Source organism: Macrotis lagotis, chromosome 4, assembly GCF_037893015.1.
Source record: "Macrotis lagotis isolate mMagLag1 chromosome 4, bilby.v1.9.chrom.fasta, whole genome shotgun sequence".
Classification (NCBI taxonomy): Eukaryota; Metazoa; Chordata; class Mammalia; order Peramelemorphia; family Peramelidae; genus Macrotis; species Macrotis lagotis.
Window position 1 is genome coordinate 170,041,745 of NC_133661.1, and position 27,713 is coordinate 170,069,457.

At 32.3% G+C, this 27,713-nt stretch overlaps 1 protein-coding gene and 1 long non-coding RNA gene across 2 annotated transcripts in view; both read left to right on the top strand.

Annotated features, from left to right (window-relative positions):
• The window catches only part of WDR72 (WD repeat domain 72), a 362,471-nt gene that overhangs the window by 129,887 nt on the left and 204,871 nt on the right, over window positions 1-27,713 (top strand). The gene's annotated exons all lie outside the window — the stretch shown is intronic.
• Window positions 1,950-27,311, top strand: LOC141521763 (uncharacterized). Its single transcript, XR_012478051.1, has 2 exons — window positions 1,950-2,034; window positions 25,515-27,311. It is a non-coding gene; the product is annotated as an uncharacterized LOC141521763 (long non-coding RNA).

Genomic DNA, 27,713 nt, shown 5'->3' on the forward strand with positions numbered 1-27,713 from the left:
ATTTGAGGTACTTGTATTTTTTTGGTTGCAATAAAAGGGGAAAAAAGATTATACTGGATATATTGACTAGAATCGACGCAGATTTGTAAAGTCAAATCATCTTCTCTCAAGTCAGCTAAGTAGTTCACTGAATCTGAGTTCAAAGCTAGACTTAGATACTTCCTATATCTGTGATCCTGGACAAGTCATCTCCCTCCCAGGGTTATTGTGAGGTTAGAAAGAAATAATATTTATAAAGCATCTAGCAAAGTTCCTAATACATAGTAGTAACTTAGTAAATACCTGTTCCTTCTCTCCCATGAAATTTATAATATGATCCTTAAATGTTATTATATGAAGGATTAAGAACTTTCCTTAGGGTCAGAAAAACTCAGGATGATAGCTTCAGATAGATGTTAACTATCTTGAGACTTGAAAATTATCATCTACATTGATGAAGAGAATTTCCATATTGGAAGTTCCATATGCTAATAAAATTTCGGGTCTAGACCTCCTATTCCCCCCCCCCCCCAATCCTTTTTGGAAATATAATTTCTTGTCATTAAATATTGATTCTATTTTTTCTCTATGTTTCTTGCATTTTGTATAATTTTTGAAATAAAATTTATTTTTAATTGACAAGACTAACTTCCTTTGGTATCTTTACTCAGCAGGATATGTTATATGTTTAACATGGCATAGATAATCCAAATGAATCCATCACTGATGAGATTCTCTGATCATCATTAATTCATATTTATTGAGATCTTGAGTGCTCATTGTGTTTTACAAAAAAAAGACTTTACTGTTTGTAAGCTACTTTCCACAGAAGAGGTTTTTATTAATTTATTCTATATTTTGATTGTTCCTTTTTCACTCCAATAATGCCCCACTCTTTTACTTATGTGTAGTCTCTTGAGTATAAGTTCTTAGACTTTCATGTGTCATAGACCCCTTTGGTACTCTAGTAAAACCTATGTGTCACTGCAGAATAATGTATCTAATAGTAAAAAAAAGATTAAAAAGATTATAAAGGAAATCAATTATATTGAAATTGTCATAAAGATATATGAGTGTAGTTTGTGTGTGTAAATATGTATACATGTAGATACATGTGTATACACATGTGTGTGCATATGTATGTTTATATATGCTCATCCACACACACATACATATCTATTTAAGTTATTGAACTCCAGGTTAAAATCATTCTAGAAGAAGGGAATAAAAAATAAAGGAAATATTACATTCCCCCCCCTTTCTAATCGTAAGGCACAAAGGCACAGCTGCTGGAACAATTCTGTTTAGACATACAAAAGTAGTATCAATTCTTTAAATCATATAGACGGAAAATGGAAAAAAAAGAGAAAAGCAGTAATTGCATGTATGCAGTTACTTCTGTTCCTCTTTTAAACTGAATGTTCCTGTACTTGGAGAGGTTCTAAATCATGAGTCCAGTGAGATACAAGATACCATTTAGAAGAGCCAAGTTCGTTGTTCCTGCTGTTTGTGACTTAAACACTAGGGGGCAGCAGTAAAATATTCTATTATTGTTAGTTATTGATTATGCACATACTGTATACTAAGTGCCAGGTTTTATTGTTCCAGAGTATTGAATGTCCCATTGATCTCAGTGAGCAAAGATGTATGTAGAAGCAGGCAGGCATTTCAAGCCCATTGTTTCAGCTTTAGTCAGGATTCTTTGAAAGGCTCAGAAGCATTTTTCCCATTCTGTTAGAAATCAGAATAGCACATTACCTTGAAGCATTATAATTTTTAGCTACTGTAGACTTTGGAGTTGTTAGACATTTTTTCACATAGTTCTATTTTCTTTTCTGATCCTGTTTCCTAGGAACTTTGGAAAGACATGAAACAGGAGAGAGAGCAAGAGTGATTCTTAATTATTGTGAAGATTCACAGCTTTTTAAGCCTGAGCCTTTCCTTGCATTTCCTTCAGAAACACACAAGCACAAAAATGCAGATTACAGATCCTCCAGTTCCTCCCAACTTGGCACCTTGTCTTACCCTATTCCTCATGCTGATTCTTCACCGAAGGTAAGTGAAAGCCAGATTGTTGTTTCACAAGATCAGTCAATTACATAAATTAAAAAATTGTAAAATAATAATAAAACTGATTTAAAATATTATCACATATCCATAAGAATTCAAAGATCTGACCATTCCCTACATCTCATCACTTTAGCCTAGGTGCTTATGGATAACTAATTGAGGAATTTCTTCCTATATTTGACATCGGCATAATATAGTATCCACTTTCTGACAAATGAAATTTTCTTTTCCAGATTACAGTGACTGAGCCAACTTATTATAAATTCTGTGCAACAGACAATTTGAATACTTCTTAATTTGGAGACCAATATATGGCTAAGTTTCTCAATTTGGGTGCTGTCTTTTAGCAGAGAAATTTATACTTGTTTCTAAATGTAAATCTTTAAAAGTTATAAGAAAACTGTAGCCCAATGGGTATCTCTGTTATTCAATATTTTTCAGCATTGCTGAGTTAAGATTTGATTCTTATTAGCAATATACATAAACATATATACTCATGCCTGCAAATATACATACATGCATCCATATTCCTAATGTTTGTTTATCAGCTTAGTGAGTAGTCAAGCTTCTAAGCAAAAATTTTGACTATAAGGGTTGCTCTTCAGTTAAGTTACTGAATTCACTTCTTTCCTTGCTCCACATCTTCCACAAAATAATCAACAAAAGAGAGAGAAAAAACAAACAGCACAGTAAGTTAATTGCAAAAAGCACACAAGAAGATGGAAGCAGCTGTTAAATTTAATGTGGATTTTTTTTCTTAGCAATGTGGAAATGGACAAGCAAGGAAAATAAATTTTACTGGCAAACAAATGTTATCTGCCATTGTATTAATATTATGTTTGATTTTGACACATTGAGAGAGTCAAAATAAGTATAGTCTAAGATGCTACCATTTTAAACAGGTAGGTCAATTAGAATTCTTGGTCTTCTTAATTCTTTCTGCCATAGGTGCAATATGGGTCTCCTACAGTCAGCAATATGGTAAAATAGGAATAATTCTTTCCTTTTTTTTCTTTTTTGGTTTTTGCAAGGCAATCAGTTAAGTGACTTGTGCAAGGTCACTCGATAAGGTAATTATTCAGTGTCTGAGATCTCATCTAAACTCAGGTCCTCCTGATTCCAGGGCCAGTGAACTATTCAGTTTGTCACCTAGCTGCCCCAATAGGAGTAATTCTTAATGGTTCAGTAGAAAGGGCATGGTGTTCTGATTAAGAAAATCTAGGTTCCAGTTTTGGCTCTGTCACTATTATCTGCGTATAATTAATCCTACTTTTCTAGATCTCAGTTTTTTAATCTATAAAATGAATTAGGTCAGATGACCTCTGCAATCATCTCTATCTCTAACTCTGTGATCCTCTATTCTTATGAACACTTAGATAAACAGAAATAAAAGTTCTGAAAATAAATTAATAATGAATCAGTTTCATGCTAGGAACTAGGGTGTCAGTTATGACCCCATGTCCTGGGAAGTCCCCATTGACTTAGACCTTCTTACCCTCTTTTCTTCCTTCTTTCCTTCTTTTTCCTTCCTTGGAACTAGATTCAAATCCCACCTCTACTTCTCTGTGACCTGAGGCACTAGACCTCAAATAACTCAACTGTAAAATAAGGCAGTTGATTAAGTAGCCTCTGAAGTGCCTTCCAGCCTTAGATCCATTATCCTGTAAACCTTCAATAATTTGAAATTTAAACATATTACAGATCTTATTATATCTTGCTTTATCACAGGTAAAAATAATTAAAATTACATATCATATAACTTTGCTACAGGTTTTCTAACTTGTAGATCAGGGAAATGGTTCCATATTGGTTCTCTAACATCTCTTGCCTAGTAGCTTTTTTCATATTTGTAATTTTTGTACTTAACAAATACCAGATAAAGCTAACTTTTCTTCATCTGAATAGAGAGAAGATTACAAATCCAAGGAAGATGCCCTATTCTCTTAACTTTTTTCTTTTACAATTTTTTTAACTGAAAACTCTTAAAATTTACATATCAGAATTCACCAATTTAAATTAATAGGTATCATATTGCTGTTTCTTTTCTTTATGAGTTTTATAAAATTAGAGACATAACTGAGTTTACTTGAAACAAGGATTGTGTAGATAGTCTCTTTCATTCATGTTAAATGGTCAGAAAGGGATTTGGAATTTTGTTCATTTTTAAAAATTAAATTAAATATTTTTTTTATCATATATTACATTCCAAACTGTTTCTCTCCCTCCTTGCCCTGCAGTAGAGAAGGATACCTATCTATCTATCTATCTATCTATCTATCTATCTATCTATCTATCTGTCTCTGTCCATCTGTCTTCACATAGATTGTGTGTGTGTATGTGTGTGTGTGTGTGTGTGTGTATAGACCCACAGAGATATATATGCATGTATATTATATTATACTTCTATTTAGCAATTCTTTCTCTGGAGATGGTAGCTTCTTCCTTCATAGGTTCATTTTAGTTGATGTGACTATTTATAATATTCAAAATAGCAGTAATTCACAGTTGTTATTTGAATAATATTATTATTATAATATGCAATATTTTCATGGTTCTGCTTATTTCATGCAAATATTTCCATGTTTTTCTAAAATCAACTAACCCTTCATTTCTTAAGGCTCAAAAGTATTCTATCACATTCATAAACCACAACTTGTTTAGTCATTCCCCAATTGAAGGGCATCCCCTCAATTTTCTAGTTCTTTGCCATCACAAAGAGCTGCTATAAACATTTGAGAAATATAGAATCTTTGCCTTTCTCCCTGATCACTTTGGGCATAGACCAAATAATTGTATTTCTGGGTTTACATCTTTGGGTATGATTCCAGATTTGTCTCCAATATCATTGGTGAACTTCCCAGTTCTGCCAACAGTTTATTAGTGTCCCAGTTTTTCCATCTCCTCCAACATTTGACATTTTCTTCTTTTATCCATTTAGCCAATCTGATAGATAAGAGATGATATCTCAAAAGTTGTTTTGATTTACATTTCTCTAATCAGTAATAATTTAGAACATTTTTTCATATAATAACATATAGTTTTGACAATCAAAAAAGCTGTCTATTTTGATTGGCTATCAATTGTAAAATTTCTATTCATTTTAAAGATATAAAAAGAGAGGCCCAATCAAGTTCATAACAGCATTGTATTCATGATAGGATTAAGTACAGGATATCAGAAAACTACCTGAGGATTGTAGTGGGCTACTAGCTAAATACAATTCACCATAGTAAGGGACAATATATTTAGGAATATATCACATAGAACACGTGCCATCCTCCCTCTTTAGTATACATTATTTGGCTCTTATTAAATACCATCTTCACTGTTCCCTACCATAAAATCTGAAATGACCTTGGAGAAAACTCAGAACAGAGGAACAAAAGGCATGAATAAATTGTTAAGTACATAAATGAATTAAAAAGTTAAAGAATGGTTTTTATATATCAAAAAGGAGAGAAAAATAAAGCAAATTCATTGGAAATAGGGAAACATTGCTTCTTCATCAAAAATAATAAATATAAAAGATCAAAAAAACTATATACATATACATATTAAAGAAAGCTGCTTTTTTGCTTTTTCTAATTAGAAAACTAATATTTATTGTTCAGTTAAAAACAGAATAACTTTAAAATACTATGAAAGCATTTTCATTACAGAATTCTATTCTATTCATGAGTGAATAGAATTCTATCATCTTCAAGTATTCTATTATGATAGATTATTATGGAAGTATTATTCATAGATGAGGAAACTTAAGTTTGAAAAAATTGCTTCTTCATCAAAACCACACACAGGTTTTGTAAGTGGATGAGTAGCCCTGTGTTTGTTCCATTGCCAGTCTCTTCCACATCACATGGAAGGATGAAAATACAGTAATAAAATAGAAGACTAGAAGGAGAAAATGAATTTAGAAGTCAACAATTTGGTTAAGATCGTGGCTGAAACATTTGCATTTGAATTGTATAGGAGGCACACAATATTTTCCTAATGAAAGAATCCCCCTAGATTTCTTGTCTACACAGTGAAGAATAAAATAATTACTTTACCCCCCCCCAAAAAAAAACCAGTTAACTCATCCAGGGGTATCTTTCCAATGACATTTCAAAGATCATTTTCCTGTGAGACTTGTGCTTCCCTAATATTATCCCAGATTTTTGATAGCATATAGGGTCCAGAAGGAGGTAATTGTCCAATCACTTTCATCTGTGCTTGAAGAATTTTTTTCCCTCATTAAATCATGTGACAGTTGTCACAGAATTAGCTGTGCAATATTTGACAAAATGAGAACAATAATTTTCATATAAAGAAAGAAAACATTGGATAATGAACAGCAAAAAGACTATTAATGACTCTTATATTCTAATCTCACACCAGACACTGCCATGTGAGCCTAGGAAAATCACACAATCTTTTTAAAACACATTTTTCTCTTTCTAAAATGAAGAAAGTGAGAATTCCTACCCTACAGAATGGTTTTGAAATGAAAGTTAAGGTTGTCCATAAAATATTTATAAATATATTTTATATCTATAGTTTTTTTGTTGTTTTGGCAAGACAATTGGATTAAGTGACTTGCCCAAGGTCACATAGATGGGTAAATTATTAAGTGTTTGAGGTCAAATTTGAATTCAGGTCCTCCTGACTCCAAGGCCAGTGCACCACCTAGTTAGTTGACTATACTTTATAAATCTTAAAACTAGGGGTGGCTAGGTGGCGTAGTGGATAAAGCACCGGCCTTGGAGTCAGGAGTACCTGGGTTCAAATCCGGTCTCAAATACTTAATGATTACCTAGCTGTGTGGCCTTGGACAAGCCACTTAACCCCCGTTTCCCTTGCAAAAATCTAAAAAAAAAAAATCTTAAAACTGCAATGATAACTAATTCTACCTGATAGTATCATCATAATAATCAAGAGAGGCTATGTATGTAAAATACATGTTAGCCACAAATTGGAAGCTAATATTATTAATAATGCTTGTTTTTGCCTTTCTTTGTATCCTTAGTTGTTAGCACAGTGCCTGCCCCATAGTACATGGTTAATAGATAGTAGTTCACTCCCTGACTAAGTTACTGACATTACAAAAGTTAAGTGACAAAATCCTTTCAATACTTAATTTGTGCTGAACATTGCATTTCATGTAATAGGTGATTATCAAAGAATCAGAAGATGCAGTGTTCCTTGACCTTTATAGTTTATTTTCTAGTTACTCAACTCATCACTATTCAACTGATCTAGGAAAACCAGAATTTAAGAATATCTTGAAAGATGATGCCATGATTTTTTTTAATGCAAAAAGTAAAGAAAATATAGTTGGATAAAAGAAAATTTCATTTCAGAATAAAATAATATCTACTTATTTAAAATAAATTTTTATTGATCTTTTTCTTTCATTATATGGTATCCCATGTATCTCTTCATTCCCTCCTTTCAAATAGTACTCTTATAAAACAAATGGTATCTTTTGGAGAGGGGAAAAAATATAGCTAATTGATAAACTGAAAAGTCAGAAAATATGTGCAGTGTGTAACATGCATAGATCTTCATCCATGAAGGGTTAGATTGAAGATATCCCCATGTCATTTCATTCCAAATTCTGTGTGATCTTTATAATTTGCTACTATGTGTGTGTCTATACTTTTACATATACATATATGTGTGATGGTATGCATATATGTATTTATATAAAAAATATATACGTATAAAAATTTGGGGACAATGGCAACTTAATCATCACTTTCTTCAAGATTCATTTCTGTATTATAGTTGTTGTTGGTGAAGTTGGTGGTCTTAATTTGTAAAGACATCAGGCAAGTGGAAAAAACAACTGTTGTGTCCATAATTTCTGTGGTAAGGAGGTGTTGGTCGCACTTAGGTTTGGTATTGTAATATTCATTGTAATACTAAAAATTCTGGCTTAAAGGGAACGTCTTGAGGTTCTGATGTGCCTCACCTATAAAGTGAGTTAAGGCACTGTACTTCATTGAAAGTTTTGTTTCTTGTCATACACTTCCCCAGAGCTCTGTACACAATAGATGCTCTACAAAATTTTGATGAATGTATGACTATCATTATCCAGTAGCATAGTGCTTTGTCCACAAATTCTCAACTTCTTCCACATCCTGTTTAAGATCATGGATCAAATTTAAACTTATTCTTTGAATAAGAGATGCATTTGAATTTAGATTGAATTTTCCAAAGACAACTTATAATTGACCTTTAACTGCCCTGAGTGTGAGGTCTAAAGTTCTTTTTGGTGCCATTTGCTGAAAAGTCTTATTAAAGCATTATCCTGCTGAGCATCTTGCAAGGCAGATGGTGCACTGGTAGGCTACTGACACAGAAGCTGATCTTTCTATTACTTTATCAATAAGAAAAATATAGTTATAGCCGTGTGCATTTATGAAGTGATTTCTGAGTAGAAAAAAATAGGCAGAATCATACTGTAACCATGAGGTCTCAGTCCAGATTGGACTTGGAGAAAAGTTACATTTTGATTTTACTATAGCAACAGATGTTTAATATAGAGGAAATTTTTTGGTTTTTTTATTTGTATGGAACTTTTTACTATTGACACAATGATGTCAATGATAATGAAATGTAATGCGTTTTTAAATCGTTCATTAAAATATGGTAGTGTTTTGGTTCTTAGGATAATGCCAAAAAATATACATTTTTTGAAGTAGATAGTCAAATTTTGTGCATTTTCTTTCCTTAACCTCACCAAACAGTTCCACATATTGTATAATATTTGAAGTGGTAGAAATTATAGTTCTTAGAGTAGATAAAAATGGCCACAAGGGTTTTTATATAGTTTTTTGGCATTACAAAACATAACATAGTCTATATATGTAGATTCAGTGATGTTGATTCTCTTTCCTAATGTCAGTAAAAGTATCATTTCTGTTGACATTTCTAAATAGACAAATAAGCACCATCAGTTGCTGATTAGAAGGGATTAATGACCTTCTTAGTTTCATAACAGTTTGGGACCATGCCTAAGCATATCATTTCACCAGATACATTTTGAGTGAAATATCATTTTTTTGGATAGTTGCTATGCATATCCAATTTCAGTTATTTTTGTTTATTGGGATAATTTCCTGATGACAAATGCCACTGTGGAAAAATAAATGAACATTCTTTTAACTTCTTCCTTATTTCAAAGGATCAAGAAAATAATGAAAAGCAGATTGCAACTTTGTTTCTCCTGTCTCAGAGGTAGTGTCAAAAGTCAGGAGTTTTAATGCAACAATACGTGACCAAAACGTCTGCCTATCCCAGGGCAACCAACTCGAATATCCTAGTGTGACTTCAAAGACTTTCATGTATCCAAACATTTGTGGCCATGTAAATCAAAAGTCCAAAAGGAGAATGCTCGTATTTCATGGTGCTCGGCTGTTTTAATTCTTTCATTGTGTTGCACGTGCCAGTGGGGAGTGCCAATGACAGAAGGGCACTGTTCTGACTCGTGTGACAAATGTAGTTAACACAAAGATCCATATTAATGTTGTCAAGTTCCCTTGATGTATTTAAACAGATTTTAATTATTTTCAGCGTCAAAAGGCCTGAAATATATAGCTTAATAGTTCCTCAAAGAAAGCTTACTTAATGTGTGAATGTAAAACCTCTCATAAAAATGAAACTTTTATATTGGCCTTAGTCATTGACATAGGTTATTCATCAAGTCAGCAATTTGTGTGGCAAAGTGCCATTTGAATAGTGTATTGTTAGAATACTTATGGTCCACTTGACAAGGGCCCTTGCTGTAAATAGTGCAATTTGACTCCAGCTGTTAAAGAGTGGCTTTGACAGCAGCCCAATAGAATGGAGATGCTTTACTGCACCACAGAAAAATCAATATTGGGTTCTTGTTCCTAGTAACCTGCTCTTTTCTTTTCTGTAGATTTATACAAGACCATCTAGAGTTTATAGGTGGAAGTTTAAATATTATTTTTAAAGTGATTCACTTTTAGTTTCAAATTAAAACTCATGATCAATGGTATAAGAGCAGGGTTTACAAATGCAGAAGTATTAAATAAAAAGATTTCCCATCCTTGCTTCCTATTTAGTCACAATTACAGTTCAGCATTGTATGGATCCTTGAGTTGGAATAGCTAAAAATCTGTATAAAATAGGAACTCACATATTGTGTGGCTTGTGAATTCAGCCAACACAATTATTCTTTCACTCTGGTTTTCTTTTTCTTTTTTTTCCCCATATCACTTGATCACTTGTCCCTCCCATCAATTCTCCCTATACTCTTTCATACATGGTAGGGTTCTTTTGTGGCGGTGCCCATAGCAACACCTACATATGTTGACAGTCTGTAGTGTTATTGCAGGCTTTGGCAAAGCAGACTCTTGCTGCTTTTGAAGAGTTTTCTAGCAGTATTCCGTAATTTGAGGTTGCTATGATACCTGACTGGTAGCAATAGATATTGAATCCCAGGTCTTAATTACGATAGACTACACACAAGACCTCTTAGTTGATTGGACTTCCCTTTTTGTGCCTTTATAGGCATCATTTAAAATGCAGTGTTATACCAAACAGGATGTGACAAAATTATGTTTGGTGAGTTTTGCTTTTGAATCTGATACTTAATTTAAAAAAATTTTATAATATTAGGATTTATTTTTCATCTACTACTCTTTGAGTGGATGTATGGAAATTCTTAATTCTCCAAGTTTTAAAACTTTAATTACTTTTCTTGGGTAGCTAAAAGTCAGTTGTATACAGTTATGAATAGATGTAGTAATTTCAAGGACTTGAAAAACTCATTTTCTTTTGTCTATAAAAAATGCAAAGTATAATGTATTACAAAAATCCTATTTTTGTGTCAACTATTTTTAAAGAATTTTTTTCATTACTTATAAACTCTGCATTATTGGATTTGGAGAAAAAATTATAATTGAAAATTATAATGCTATTAATAACTTTTTGACCCTTAGGACAGGTTCAAAGTCTGCGTTATTATTTGTCACTGCTGCTAGTTTTTCAGAATTGGGTCTTTTATCTAGTTATAAAATGTTTGTAATTCAAAAATATTTTTTAAAAAAATCCAACAAATTATATATATTTTGTTTTCTTTAGCCTCCAAAGGTCTAATGTTAGCGTTTTTTTTTTTATCAAGATAAAAATGGTCTGTAATGCTGCTGGAATTTCACTAGGGGAGCTAAAGGTTGTTTCATATGTATATGTAGATTCAGAGTCACATACTCACATGCACACACAGACGCACACACAGATACACATACACACACACACACACACACCCATAAACAACACAGGTAGGGTTGGAAAGAAATTATTTTTAAAGATTTTCTTTGAAATATGTGCTTGTTCCTAATTATTATTTGTGGTATTCTTCTAGAATTAAAAGATTTGAACAATAGGTAGAAAGTTTCAGACAGATTGGTCTTTTTCTGTATTTTGATCAGTTTCTTTAATAGAATTATGAATTAAAGCATCCAGCTATTTGGCTGTAAAGTTTCCCAATATTAGCATTTCTTGGATTGTTGAGGCATATTAAATTATTTGTTCTTATCCATAGCACATATATAGCTATCAATAAAAATATGCCAATTGTCTTATTTTGGGGCTATTTTATTTAATAAAAACATTTTAGAGTTTCAGGTGTCTAAAAATGCTCTCTGTAAGAACCAAATATATTTAATTTTTTACTTTAGTCAAAGTATTTTTCATTAGATAATACAAATCAAAGATACTTAGACTTTGTGGTGCCAATCCACATGCTAATTGTCCTACTTAAATCTAGGTTTGAAAAACATGATGACAGCCTAGATAAGAATTATTTTCTTTCATTCTTCCATTCTTCTATATTCCGACTCCCTAGCAAATTTAGTCGTTGATATTTGTAGGAATCAGATGTGAATGATATTTGTAAGAATAGAAAGTGAGGCTAGTAAAACATCACATATTGAGTTAGCTGTAAAGGTTGGTTAGGTGTAGTAGGAGAGAAAAGTGGGAGAATAAAGTCTTTCTTCTTGAAAGCTGGTAATATCACTTATTGACTGATTGCACCATCTGGACACATTTGAAAAGATCCCAGTTGTAGCACTTCTTTTGTCCCAATGACTTATCTTGGAACTGGTCCTAGGAGACCAACATACTCTAGGAAATTACAAGAAGCAAATCTTAGGGAAAAAAAGCATTTATTTTCATAGAATACCTTTCTCTTTTTTAAAAAAAACATGCTTTCCCTTTTCCTTTGTTCTTTGAAAGCAATTTGGCATTAATAGATCAAGACATTCTAAGAAATAGATCCAGGTCATAAATCAGTCATAAACTCATAAACTTTCTTCTTAAAACTTGAGTTTAAAGAAAATGATAGATATTATTCAGAATACTTCTGGACCTGTATATTTTTTTCCATTCTTTAGTCTATATGTTTTAAAATATCTAATCTTTGTTTTACTTTGAAATCTTTAATGAAATTATTATAGAAAGTCTTTAAATTCAAGGCTAAAAGACTTGGCTGTTATTTACATGACAATATCTATAAAGAAGTTCATTTTTATGATTCATATAATGAAACTCAGGTCAATGAAATATGCTAATAACATTTCAAATAATTTTATTATTAATAACATGATATTTGCATAGAACATTAAGGTTCCCAAAGTGATTTACTTATCTTATTTGATCCTCACAACAACCCTGTGAAATAAATAAGGAACTAAGGCTCAGATAGGGTAAGATGATCATTTTGCAGTTCATGTATTTATTTTATTGCCTTTGGGAATAAGAGCACTTCTAGGGTCCCTTTCAGCACAAAGTTTCTATGAATGTATAGGTCTAATATATTAAGCAATTTTTTTACTTCCAGTCTCTTCCTCCAATTCATTCTTTATTGCCTAATTTGATTTACTTTTTATTATTGCTCCTTATTACCAGCCAAATAACCTCAAAACTCTTCAAACTTGCATTATAGACCTTTTAGGGCCTATCAGCTTCCTAAATTTCCAGACAAATTACATACATTCTTTCCTTCTGCATAGCTAACATTACATCAAACTGTGTTATTTTTCAACTTTGGAATACATCTAGAGTTTTTCCACCACCATATTTTTTCCTATCCATGCCTTTTCAGATTATATGGATCTTTCAAATGCTGCCTCTTGATGAATCTTTTCCTTATCCCCTTGGTGGCATTTGATCTTGCCTGCCTTGGACAAAGAGGGTTACTTTGTACATTTCTCATATTTTTTTCATTATGTTTGCTGAATAGTCACAGTTTAGTCCTTTATGTATTGCATCTCTTTCCTCCATTTTCACCCCAATCTCATGCTAGACTGAAAGCTTTTTTTTTAAGGAATGTTATGCTGTATGCCATCTTTGTTTGTGCCCAGAGGCTTATATATTGCTTTGCACATAGTAGGAATTTAATTAAAGGCCATCAAATGGTTGGGAAGAGATTATAGGGAACCCTTGTGCTAGTACTGATCCCAAGACAAGGGAATTGTTTGGCATATAATGGATAAATCAAAAATGAAAGCTTATCTTCATCGAATTTTACTCTTTCAAACTTTCATTTTGGCTCATGAATATAATATAGTAATATGCATGACAATATACTACTTGTTAAATCAGAAGACTGAGCCAAAAATGACTATAGGATTTGCCAGATATGTGATCAAATAAACTTATAATAACCACTGTTTTTTTGCACTCAGGGGAAGCAGGAAAAAATAACCTCGTTGTCAATGGTAAGTGTTTTCTCAGTGGTGAGGGAGGCCAGAGGATATATAGAAAAATAAAAGCAAAAACAAAGACAGACATGAGGCCTGTTTGGGGGTGGGGGGGGGAGCACCATAAAGAAAGGGAAGATATCAGAGTGGAGATGGGGAAAACTTTATTCCATTCCAAAATCTGGTTGCTAACTATTTTCTTTCTAATTGCTGGAAACTTCAAGTGCTCTCAGATCCTTGTAGATTTGGTTTTCTTGTTAGGTTAAAATTGTGACTCCCTAATTATAATTTTTTTGTGTGAATATCCCTTTATCTCTGAACTTCGATTCTGAACTTTGTTAATAAGAAAATACTGGTTTTTATGTCTATATAGGACTTTGGAATAATTTGGGCTGAGAAGGAAACCTTAGAAATCAACTAATTTAAAGCCTTCATTTTCTGTTTATATATTATGTCCCCCAAAGAATTTAAGTTCTTTGAGGGTAGGATTTGTTTTTCTTTTTTCTTCTCTAGAGCTCAAGCTCACAGTTCAGAGCCTTTCACATAGTATAAAATATTTGTTTGATTGTATTTAGTGGAAACTGGAGCTTATTTGACTTTCATATATTAAATATCAAAACATAACAATCAGTGATTTGAACCTGTCTTCTAACTCCCAAGTAATATGCTTTTTTTAATCCATTTAAAAATTAAACATTCATTTTTATTAGGAACTTGACAAATATAAATTAACATGGCAATTTTCTAGTATTAAAAAAATAGAAAAAACAAGAATGTAGAGGAAACAATGAATTACTATTATATATAGTTTTTTAAAAAAGGAGTATGACAAATTGAGCATAGTGGTTCTTAAAATATCCTGCTTTTCTTTATTTATCTCTGAATATTTTTCTGTTCTTCTGTGCATTTAAAAAATGTTTTATTGATTCTCTTTTCATTTTTCTCTTTTTTGACATTATTAATGCTACCCCTCTTCTTTCCTCTATTCCTCCCCCACACATACACATACACACAAAGTCGTTTTTTGTCAAGAAGCAGATCCACATATTGGCCATGTCTGAAAATGTGTTTCATTCTGTACCTCTAGTTCATCACCTGTCTGTCAAGAGGTGAGAAACATGATTCCTCATCAGTTTCCAGGGATCACAGTTGTTCTTAAGCCATTATTAAGAAAGCATTTTGACCTGTAAAATATTATATGATTGTTATATACTATTAAAGCTGTCTGACAATTGGGAGACAGAACTGTTCTGGACTTAAGTGTCATGAATTCTAATCTTGTTTCTATTGTTAATTTTCTGCATGTTCCTGAACAGAAAAAAATTTACCTATATTGCCTTCACAGTCTTTGTTTCTGAATGGAAGGTGAATAATCTCTGAACTTTCTTCTACCTCTATATTTTTTGCAATTCTATTATTATTGACATTATTTCTGTCAATATCATTTTTTCCACATATAGCCAAAAATTGTAGAAAAGTTCATTTTCATCATGCTTGGATTATACTTATCACATGAAGAGGGTCAACTCAATTGAAAAACACAGGGGTAGGAGATCTACCAAGTGTCCATTTGATTATATGGATATCACTTAACATAAAATATTTAGAGGGGCAGCTTGGTAGAGCAGTGGATGGAACAAGTTCAGAGTCAGAAAGACTCTCTTTTTTTAGTTGAAATCCAATCTCAAATACTTACTAGTCTTGTGACCTTTGGCTAGTCACTTAATTCTGTTTGTCTCAGTTTCCTCATGTCTAAAATGAAATGGAGAAGTAAATGAGAAACTATTCCATTATCTTTGCCAAGGAAACCCCAAATGGGATGAACAAAGTTGAAAATGATTGACATAGCAAAACAAAAACAGAGTTAGAGCTTGAAGGAATCTAAATGATAAAAAGAGGCTAACTACTCTATTTAAGAAAAGCAGAAAATGAGATCCTAAGAGGTGAATGAATTGACTTTCTTTTTTTAATAATTTATTTAAGGCAATGGAATTAAGTGACTTGTCCAAGGTCACACAGCTGGTAATAATTGTCTGAGGTCAAATTTGAACTCAGGTCCTCCTGACTCCAGGGCTGGTGCTTTATCTACTTTTGGTTGTAAATGTAGCAAATGGCAGTTAGAACTTGATATTTTGTACTGTGGCTATGTGGACCTTTATTTCCTTTATTAAAAATGGTATTTGGGATTTGTCCTTTTTACCTTGCATGGTTGTTTGTGCAGATTAAATGATTAAATTTTTTAAAAAATGTGAAATGCTTAGTTTTCAAAAGTTCTATACAAATGAATGATGATTCCACTATTTTGCTGTGGTTTTTGATGGCATGATGGTATTTGCAGCAGAATATGTATGTATGTATGTGTGTGTGTGTGTGTGTGTACTTGAACACATGGAAGGGCATCATTTTCAATTGGTTAATCAGCTTTATTATTTTTTCTTACTGAAATATATCATCTAATAAGGCCTAAAACTTTGTGGGGAAATTACAATTATTAAGGTTGAATGTCTATTACATGTTAGCAGCCAGTCTGTAAGATTTCTGGTAGATGTATCATCCTTCATAGTATTTTGAAAGCATTCTTAAAAACTGCATGTTACTAATAATTATCTTCCTAAATAATCTTTGGACAGTATTTTCTTACCATGCACATTGCTCCTGGCTCATTGTGACAGTTGGGAAAAAAAAAAACTGCCCATTGATCCTCCTGACCAAAATACATATAGTTCAGAAATTGGTGTTGGCTTTGAATTATTTCAGTGAAATTTTCCAAGAGTAAGCTTCATAAGTTACTGTACTAGGTCTCAAATCATTGTCCGCTTCACTACCCCTGCTAGTCCACAACAGAAGGCCCATTCAAGGGTCATGACCTGACCTCTTTTGCCTTCAGCTGCTATCATGTAATTTTCTAAGCTTTGCCCAAGTCCTAGACTTTAACGGTATTGTTTTATTCATCATTTTAACTGATAAACAGTACCAATATGAAAATAATTTCAAAAATGAATTTTGTTATTTTGCCAAAGAACTAACATTTTATGAATTCACTTTATCTATCTGCAAAATGGTATGCATTCAACTCGCAGGTGTATCACAAGATTTTTCTAAGCCATGAGATACAGTCTATGAGGTTCTCAGTCACTTCATTATGCATGGATAATGCATCATATTCTCTTAAAGCTTTCATGGCCCTTTTGTGGTTATCTAATTTCTCCTCAATAAATCTTTTAATAGAATTACTTTTAATTCCCAATTTTGGATTGTGCTAAATTTTTTTTCACAGTTGTAGTGGATAAAATTTAAAGGTTTCATTACTTGAAAATTAGGGCAGAAATGGCCAGGAGCAATTATAGGTCTTCTGGATATAAGAAACTTAAACGACATTATGTCTTTAAGTTTCTAAATTCTAATTGACTTGATGTATACTCAAAAATATCTAAAAAGGTAATTAGACTAGGCTATAGCGACATTTTCCTTTAAATTTTAAAATCCACTAATATTTTTAAATTATCTTTATAATTGGAAGATGTGATTAATTATAAGCAGCATAAGGCAAGTAGAACTTTGTTTCTGAACATTGACAAAGGGTTGTTAGAATAATTCTTTGGTAGTCTATTGGTCCTCTATTGGTCAACATACACAGTCAAAAGGAAAAAGGAACATTGCTCACTCTCTCAGAAATTGTCCTTTGTGATGTACTGTGATCAGTTTTCTCCTCAAAATTCTATTGAAAAAGTATCAAAACAATTCCCTCTCACAATATGAGTGCACCTTTTCCCCCTCTGGATTGTCTTTATGCTATTGCATTCCTCTACCTCCACATGTTTTGCTCCAGATGGACCTATTGCTTGATAGACTCCATGAAATGTTTTCTAAGCAGACATCAAATTATACAAAGTAGTAATATAATTGACTAGTCTGATATTTGAGTTATTAATTTCTACCAGATTCTATGAGGTCAGAACTGCCAGCGTTATAGTTGAAACATACTTGGAAACAGCTGAAATCTGCTATTCTTTTGTCACAAATTCATCTAACACACCAACAGTGATTTTAATCCAACTCATCTTCCTTTTAGCTTAATGGGTGAAGGAATTATACTGTAATTGGAAATAAGAAATGCCATTTAAAAATGTGATTATAATTTCAACGACTTAAAGAACTTTCGTGCTGATCAGTGGCTCTTTTGCAATTTATATAATCAATTGGGATATTTACTAGCTAAAGAAGTTGTCCAATGTCACCAACCACAATGCCTTATAGTTCAACCTTGAATTTGATTTTGCTACTCCAAAGCAGAGTCTCTATTCATTACCATACTGCTTCTTGCCAAAAATCTAAAATTTAGAATGTAGGATGCTCATGCCCTGTTTGTATCGAAAATCAAATTACATATTCTGGTTGTTTGCCAACTAAATTATCTTTTTAGTTTGTCACTTGTTTTAAAGTAATTTAGATGACATGAGATTTCTACAAAGTAAATATCTTGTTAGAATCTTTGTTCCAGTAGACTAGACATGCCTCATATTGGCTTTATGAGTATGTATGTATAACTATATGTGGGGGGGAGGAGAAAAAGAAGGAGGGGGAGTCAAGAAATATGGTGAGGTTATATATCTGAGAAATGGAGAGGTTGTATGTCTGATGGTACCCTCAATAGAAGCAAGGAATTTTGGAATAAGGGAAAGTTTTGAAAGAAAGTAATAAATTCTGCTTTAGACTTGTTCATTGGCATGATAACCAAATACATGGAAGCAGATGAGATTATGAAGGAATATAGAATACAATATAAAGATAAGGCCCAGTACATAGCTTTGGATTGCAGGGAGGAATATCTTTGATTCAGACTATAGTGAATTTTGAATACTAAGAAAATATTCAAATATCAATAGTGTTGAAGCCATTTAAACTACTTTGAGATCATTAAAAGTTCTTAATGAGAAAAGTAACAATCAAATTGATGTTTTAGACAGGTTATAATAGTGGCAGTTTGGAGAATGAAGAAACTGGAGGCCATTGCTTGAATCATTATGCTATTATATTCATCCCAGTGGAAGGCAGTAGTACAGAGATAAAAAAAATATATGTGAGTGATTTTCAAAAGAGAATTGATAGGACTTGACTGTTTTGACTCACCCATATTCAATTATCACCTAGACTTCATACCTGGAATTTTGGGCAAATCTTGGCATACTTAGAAAAATTAGCATATGTAAAGCCGAAGTCAATTCAAGAGAAAAGATTGCAAATTAGTTTTAAATTAATAATTGATGGGTCAGAGATAGGTTTGCATAATATATAGAATTTGAATCTATCTTTGAACTATATAGTATAAAAAAGAGGGAAGGATTTTTAGAAAGTCAGAAATACAATATTCATTTCAATTTGATTCAACAAAGCACACTAAAGCAAAGTAAAGCATACTAAAGTAAAGCATACTAAAAAAGGGGGCCAACAAAGAATCTTGCCCTTAAGAGTCTTATATTCTATTGAAAGAATATAATTTATATACTTCAATAATGCTCAAGTATAATAAAAAAGAAAATGTTAGAGGAAAAGATGATGTAAAGAGGAATATTGGAGAGTCTAGAGAGAGAGTTTATATCCTGTCTAGATAATATTGTGTGACCATGAATCTCACCTAAACTCTTTGAATCTCAGATTCCTTATTTGGAGATAACATCATCTGATTGACATGATTGTTCTGAGGACTGAACAAGATCAAATGAGATGGCAATAGAGCATAACTTTATAAACCTTAAGGTTTAGAGATATTGCTAATGATTAATTGATTGTTTAGCTGTGTATGGAGCAGAGCTAAACATCAAGGAAATACTTAGAGAAAATATTCTCTCATTTGAGTTGTGAAGGAAGACAGAAATTCTTAGAGGCAGAAGAGTGAGGGGAGGGAATTTGTTGTTTTTGTTGGCCCACTTTCAAAAGACTTTCAGTGACATCATAAATGATGTCTGGATTTGCTTATGAAATGAATTTAAATGAAACAGAGTTGCACAGAGTCATCAGTCTCAATCTCTGTTCCTGAGTCATCAAAATTAAGTGACAGAACAAATATCGAGATGACAGGTAATGACCCAGAATGCAGTAGATGACCTTGACATCTTCAGTCCTTGACCAAGCTTTTTGAGGCATGAGTGATAGCCTGTAAAAATGCATGGAGGCAGGAGCTCGAATACAGAACTCAAGGAACAGCTAATAAATTAATTTGCGTAGAATATAGAATTAATGAAGAAGAAAGGGGTAGGAACTTGATTGTGGCAGGCCTTGAAGAGGCACAGAATTTGTTGGAGCAGGAAAGTCACTGAGATGTGTGGTTTAGAAAGATTATTTTTGCACCTATCTGAAAGATTAGAAAGGAGAGGAACCAGAACCTGGTAGATAATTTGACAAGATTCAAAGTCTAGGCAAGATATAATCAAAATCTAAACCAAGGATAGATAAGGCATGATCACAGGCTTAGAATCAAGAATGAATAAAACTCATGTGGTGTAGGATAAAAGGTCACCACTACTAGAGTGAAAAAGTCACCCTTGGGAAAAGTATAAATGCAGATAAGTAAGAAAGAAGCAATTGATGGAATCACATGAATTCCAAGATGACAAATTTTGTTTCCCTTAGAAGGGAACCATTCTAAGTTTTTATGAAGGGATATGATATGGTGAAAATATCATTCCAGGAAATTTTGACTATTGCATCTTATTTTATAGACTACTTAGGGAAAAAAATGAGTAAAATCAGTCCTACCCATTTTGTCATCTTTATAAAATCTTAAAAATATTATTCTGAAAATGTAAGGAAGATGGCCTAACTCTGCCAGATCGAAAAGTATACTACAAAACAGCAGTCATCAAAACTGCCTGGTACTGGTTAAGAAAAAGAGTAATGCATCAGTGGATTAGGATAGGTTCAAAAAAAGTCACAGTAAATGACTTCAGCAATCTACTATTTGACAAACCCAAAGACATCCTTCTGGGATAAGAACTCACTATTTGACAAAAATTGTTGGGAAAACTGGAAAATGGTATGGCAAAATCTAGGCATAGATCCATATCTCACACTCTATACCAAAATAAGGTTAAAATGTACAAGATTTAGACATAAAAAGTGACACCATAGATAAATTATTAGACCAAGAAATACTCTATCAGATCTATGGAAAGAGGACAAATTTATGATCAAACAAGAAATAGGGTGCAATATAAATTGCAAAATGAATGATTTTGACTATAATTAAAAAATTTTTACACTAATAAAATCAATACTGCCAAAATTAGAAGAAAAAGCAGAAAGCTGGGAAACAATCTTCACTACTAGAGTTCTGATAAAGGTCTCATTTCTAAAATATATAGAGAATTTCATCAGATTTATAAGGTCACAAGTCATTCCCCAATTGATAAATGATCCAAGGATATGAACAGACAGTTTTCAAATGAAGAAATTGAAGCTATATACAATCACATGAAAAAATACTCCAAATCATTATTGATTAGAGAAAGACAAATTAAAACAACAATGAGGTATCATCTCACACCTAGCAGATTGACCAAGGTGAGAAAAAGGGAAAATCATCGATGTTGGAGAGGTTGTGGGAGGATTGGGTCATTGATGCATTGCTGGTGGTAATATGAATGGATCCAACCTTTCTGGAGAGCAATATGAAACTATGCCCAAAGAGTTATAGAACTGTTCATACCCTTTGACCCAACAATTCCAATTCTAGGTCTATTTCCAGAAGAAATTATTTAAAAAGGAAAAAGTGCTACATGTTCCAAAATATTTATAGCTGCTTTTTTTTGGTAGTGGCAAAGAATTGGAAATTGGAAATTTCCCATCAATTGGGAAATAGTTAAATAAATTTTGGTACATGAATATTATGTAATACTATTGTTCTATAAGAAACCATAAATGGTCGGACTCTAGAGAAGCTTGGAATGATTTATGGGATCTGATGCTGAGTGAAGGGAGTAAACCAGGAGAATAATGTACACAGCAACAACAATACTGTGAGATGATCAACCTGATGGAAGCAATTCCTCTCAGCAGTTCAGAGAGCTTGGAAAACTGTATTTCACTGGATATGGACTATAGTCACCAACCAGAGGAAGAAAAACAAAACAAAAAGACAGACAGACAGACAGACAGACAGACACACACACACACACACACACACACACTAAAAAAAACCCTTCTGAATCTGATGAACACTTTATAAAAATTATTTCTTATGTATCTCTTTCCCTTAATCATAATTCCTTATACATAAAATAACTAATACAATCAATAAACATGTTTATCAAAATATTATGTACAATGCTAACCTGACTATTCACTAGGGAGGGGAGTAGGGCGGGAAGGGAACCTGGAAGGAAATTTTGTAACTTGAAATATACTTGTGCAAATTAATGAAAATAAATTTGAAAAAGTGAAAAAAAACCCCAAAAGTTCTGAATTTATTATGAAAATTAGTATTTCAATGTACAAAGAAGAACCAAAATTAGACTATACATAAATTAGGAAACATCACAAAAATATTGTTTATTAATATAATGGAATATTATTTACCATAAAAAGTGATGAAAAAGAAACCTAAAGAAAGGAAAAAATTCAGAGAAAATTGGAAAGATTGGAATGAATTCATGTAGAGTGAACTAAATAGAACTACAAGGACACTTTATACAATACAAAAAATACCACAAAGAAAAAACCCCCCAAAATGTAAAAACTCTGTAGAGTACAATGACTGCACATGATGCACCATACTGTATCCCCCAAAAGAGAGGTTATAAATTCAACATGAAGATTCAGACATTTTTGATGCCATCATTATGAAAATTTGTTTTGTTTCACTACTCATATTTATTATAATGATAAGCTTTTTCTTTTGTATAAAATCCCTATGCATATCTTGAGCAACCTTGATAAAAAAAATGTGACAAGAAAGCAGGCAAACTTTCACAGATGATCTTTACAGAGCAGTAGTGTTAAACTTAAATAGAAGCTCAGACAGTAAATCATAATCAAGATCCCTATAGGTCACATTAACTTTATCAAAGTTTTTTTTTTTAGGGTTGGTTTTTTTTTTTGCAAGGCAAATGGTGTTAAGTGGTTTGCCCAAGGCCACACAACTAGGTAATTAATAATTACCCAACTTAATAAGTGTCTGAGGCTGGATTTGAACTCAGGTACTACCGACTCCAGGGCTGGTGCTCTATCCACTGTGCCACCTAGCCACCCCGACCAAAAAGTTTTGTTTTATTATTAATTTTTGTTTAATATGCCCAAATTGCATTTTAATTTTGTTTAATCCCTGTGAAATTTGGTATTAGTAAAGCAAGTTTTCCTTTTGCCGAAATCTAAATCATATAACATCATGTGACACTTGTTACAACAGAAATAACTTCATTCACAGTAGAAGATACTAAACAAAATGTTAAATCACTCATAGTTATCCTGTATAAGTTTAATGATTTTCTTCATGAGTATTAGATTCTCCTGTATCCATATCATATGATAGAAAAATGGAGCAACACAAATGCAATCTTAACTAATTAAAAAAGAGCTTGATTTAACAATCTATATTTTTTAAAAAATGATGTAGATTTAAAAACACATACAGTTTTTGCCTAGATCATGACATACAAATGGATAAATTACCCTTTGGATTTACCCATCAATTTGTACCATTAGTAAATATGGATAAGAAAGTAATTGAGTAGGAAGTGGAGAGTGAGTTATACTGAATTTGTTAATTTGTACAATATTTTCACTTACAACAAAATTTTTGCTATAAAAATATAAAATTTTTTATGCCAACATTATCACTATACTTTGATAGTATACAAACAACTATGATTTTGACATGTCATACTTTCAGAAGAATTAAATTTATATATTTTATCCTAAAGGAGGCTGGAAAGGAAATAATGGATTTATGCTGTATGTTATCAATGATGAATTGTATCTTCCAGGCAAATAAGCAGTACAGAAGACATACACAAAGGAAATATATACATATATAAAACTAGAAAATGTCATAGACCAGCCACATGAACAAATGAGAATCAAACTAATATGCCATTAGAGCATTAGAGGGAACTATGTTAGACTTGAAGTTCAAAACTTGTTTCAAATTCTTGTGAATTGTATGGCTTTAGAAAAATCATTTAAACCCTCTGGACCTTTGTTTTTATCATCTTAATCAGTAAGTAGTGCAAAAAGTATACTTGAATTTGAGATCTGTAATTAATTTTTAAAAATTACACTGATAGGAATAAGATTATGAGATGATATTCCTAGTGATGCTACTAAGAATATAAAAGTATAGAAAAGATAATTCAGATAAATTCATAATTGATAATTTCTTACAATGTCACAAAAACACACACACAAAACACAAAATATCTGTCCTCTAAGTTTTAGGCACAGTTCTACCAGAATTTCTTTAATAAATTAAATTAAACTAACCTTAAGTAGACCTGCTTAAAGGAAAAAGAGATGATGGGCAATTTCCACTCTGAAATTTTTGAAAGCCTTTCCACAGTGAAGATTAATCCAAGATGAAGAACTTTAGGTTTTAGAACAATATAATTTTAAATGTTGGTGGATCTTAGAAAATTATTTCTTCAAAACTGTTCTATCAGTCTCTACTTTTCATAGATTCTTCTTTTAGCCTTTGTAAAAATAAACTGTAGCTATATTTCCCTTCATTGAAATAATCAAAGTCTTCTTATTTTTAACCTGATCCTTACCTCAATAATTGGAGAGAAGATAGTTCCTGCACTGACCTCCTGACTAGTCCAGGAACTAGACTGACCTAGAGGTAGAGACCTGGAATGGAGGCTTTATAAACTATTAGGCTTAAAGAGTAATGGAGTTAAAAATATTTCAGTGCTGGACACTGTTTCAAAACTGATAAATTTGAATTGATAAAATTAGCCTTCTTTCAAGAGGGCTAAAGTACTTCAGGCTATAGTACTACTATTATTTTGTACTAACATAGTTCTAATATTATTTTGTAATATGTAGCCCAAAACATACAAGGGATGTGTCTGTGTGTGTATGTGTTTGTGCATGTGCTTGTGTTTGTATGTAAAAATGTGTTTCCACACTATGTTACATTCCTAGTCTTTTAAAGTTGTCTTTTTTTTTAAAGTTTTTTGCATGGTAATGGGGTTAAGTGGCTTGCCCAAGGCACAGCTAGATAATTATTAAGTGTCTGAGATCAGTTTTGAACTCAGGTATTTCTTACTCTAGGACCTGTGCTCTATCCACTGCACCACCTAGCCACCTCCTAAAGTTGTCTTAATAGAACTCAGATATGCTTCTTTCACAAGTAAAGTGAAGTAGACATAGTCAATGAGAGAGCCCTATGGCACTCCACAATAGATAGGAATCTATCATTTAACACTATCTGGAAATCCTCAAAGGGTGACATATTTTTATTTTTTGAATTTTTATTATAATGGTTCACTAATTACTTTGGTTATTATATAATAGATAGTCAATAAGAATTTATTGAATTAATAAATTTTTAATAGCCAAAGACTGCTTAAAAATTGATTGATCAGGTTGTGCTTAATAAAACCAAAGTTGTGGGATTTAGTCTTTCATTTCTGTAATTTTAGCTACTGGGGAAGGTGAGATTGGCAGATCTTTGGAGCTCTAAATTCTGATCTGCTATGAACAATCACTAAGTTTAGTTTTAATAAGTTTATTTCGCATCCTTCTACCCCTTCCAAGCAGAGAATCATGATGTTGCCTAAAGGAGAGGAGAAACATTCAAATTTGGAAATGGAAAAAGTTCAAACTCCTGGTATGTTAGTAGAGATAACTAGTCTATGAGTGACCCCTATACTTCCAAATTGGGAGAGATAGTCTTTAAATGTATATCTATCTATCTATCTATCTATCTATCTATCTATCTATCTATCTCTATCTATCTATCTATCTATCTATCATCTATCTATCTCTGTGTGTATGTGAGTGTGTGTATTTATATACATAAAGTATATACATATATACATATATTACATATAACACACATCTATTATATCCCCATATGTACACATGTTATATATATATATATATATATATGTATATATTAATTTTTAAGCACTATGACTAATTATTCAGTGTGCCCTGGTCTTTAATTGTCTAAATGCTATTGTTTATAAGAGACCAATCCCTGGATTAAGTACCTGGATAAGTGGCTCCCTGAAGGAATGTTAGATGTATGTACATTAATGACTGAGTCATATATATGATAAACCTAGAACCATCAGGCAAATTTACCATGTTTAAAATTTATTATCTAATTACAGGTAATTAATTTATATCATCCTTAAAATAGTTAATGGGTTGAGAGAAAAGCTTCTCCTCAAGATGGAGATGTGGTTGACATCAAGGAAAAGTATAAATATTTTTGCTTTATATTTTTGCTATTCTTTGAGTACATTATGTCAGGCACCAATTTCATCATATAATCATTATCTATAGGATCTACAGTATAGTAAATGCAGAAAGAAAAGCAGTGTGGGAACCATGATTCACATAAAGGGGTATGTTCTAGGTGCCTAAGTAGACCAGATTGTTAGAAAATTCCATAGTGTTTAGTAGGAAGATTCAGTTATCCTGGCCTAGCATCTAAAGTAATATTCTAGGTTCTTGCTAATGCAAAAAAGTATCCTATTTGGAAGTTTTTTGAAAATAACCATAATAATACTTAGTTTTTATGGACTCTTTTTTTTTTTAGGTTTTTGCAAGGCAAATGGGGTTAAGTGGCTTGCCCAAGGCCACACAGCTAGGTAATTATTAAGTGTCTGAGACCGGATTCAAACCTAGGTACTCCTGACTCCAGGGCCCATGCTCTATCCACTGCGCCACCTAGCCGCCCCCTTTATGAACTCTTTAACATTTAACAAAGCACTTTACATTCATTCTGAATCCTGAATTTCAAATTTGACTTTGACAACAGAATAGAATAAATTGCCTCAAATAAGTCCTGTTTTCTAGATAATTGAGGTTTTACCTTTTTCAATTTACTTCAAAAATTCACACTATCTACTATGAATAAGACATTTTACTAGGATTTTTTTGATTGTTGTTATTCAATTGTGTCAGATTCTTTATGTCCCTATTTGGGGTTTACTTGGAAGGTAAGGAAACTGAGGCAAAAAGGGCTAAGTAACTTGCTCATGGTCACACAGTTAGTGTCTGCTGCCCAATTTGAACTCAGGAAGAGGAATCTTCCTAACCCTTGGGATGACACTGTCTACTTTGTTATTTTGCTGAACTTTTTACTAAATACTAACAATACAAATTTAAAAAAAAGAAAACCTATACAGATCCTGAGCTTTACCTTCATGTGTAATATATCCATAGGAGAAAACAAAGTGAGTACATAGAAAAGACACCTAGACTGGCAAAAGAAGAATTCACAGAAGAGGTAATACCTTAGTCACCTATGAAATGTTCATATGATGATGATGTGACTAATAGTTCAATTGACTAAAATATAGATTGTTTGAAGAGGTATAATATTATAAAATATGTAAAGTGGGTCAGAGTCAATTTATATATTATCTTAGTAACAATAGGGAACCACTGAAGGTTTTTTTTGAGCTGGGGAACGACATCCTAAAGTATGCTTTAGGAAGAATGTTTGATAGCTTTGTTAAGGACATATTACAGAAGGAAGAAATGAATGGAGAAAGACCAACTAAGAAACTATTGCAATATTGGTGTTGACGGAACTATAAAGGTTGCATTTTGTGTAGAGACTTGGTGATATCAAGTGTCACCTCTCATCAAGATTATTGTTTTAACTCCCTAACTGGTTTCCTTGGCTCATGTTCTTCCCCTCTCCAATCAATCTTCCCTACAGCTTCTGAAGTCGAATTCCTAAATTATGGGCCCAGCCATGTTTCTTCTCTCCTCAATACT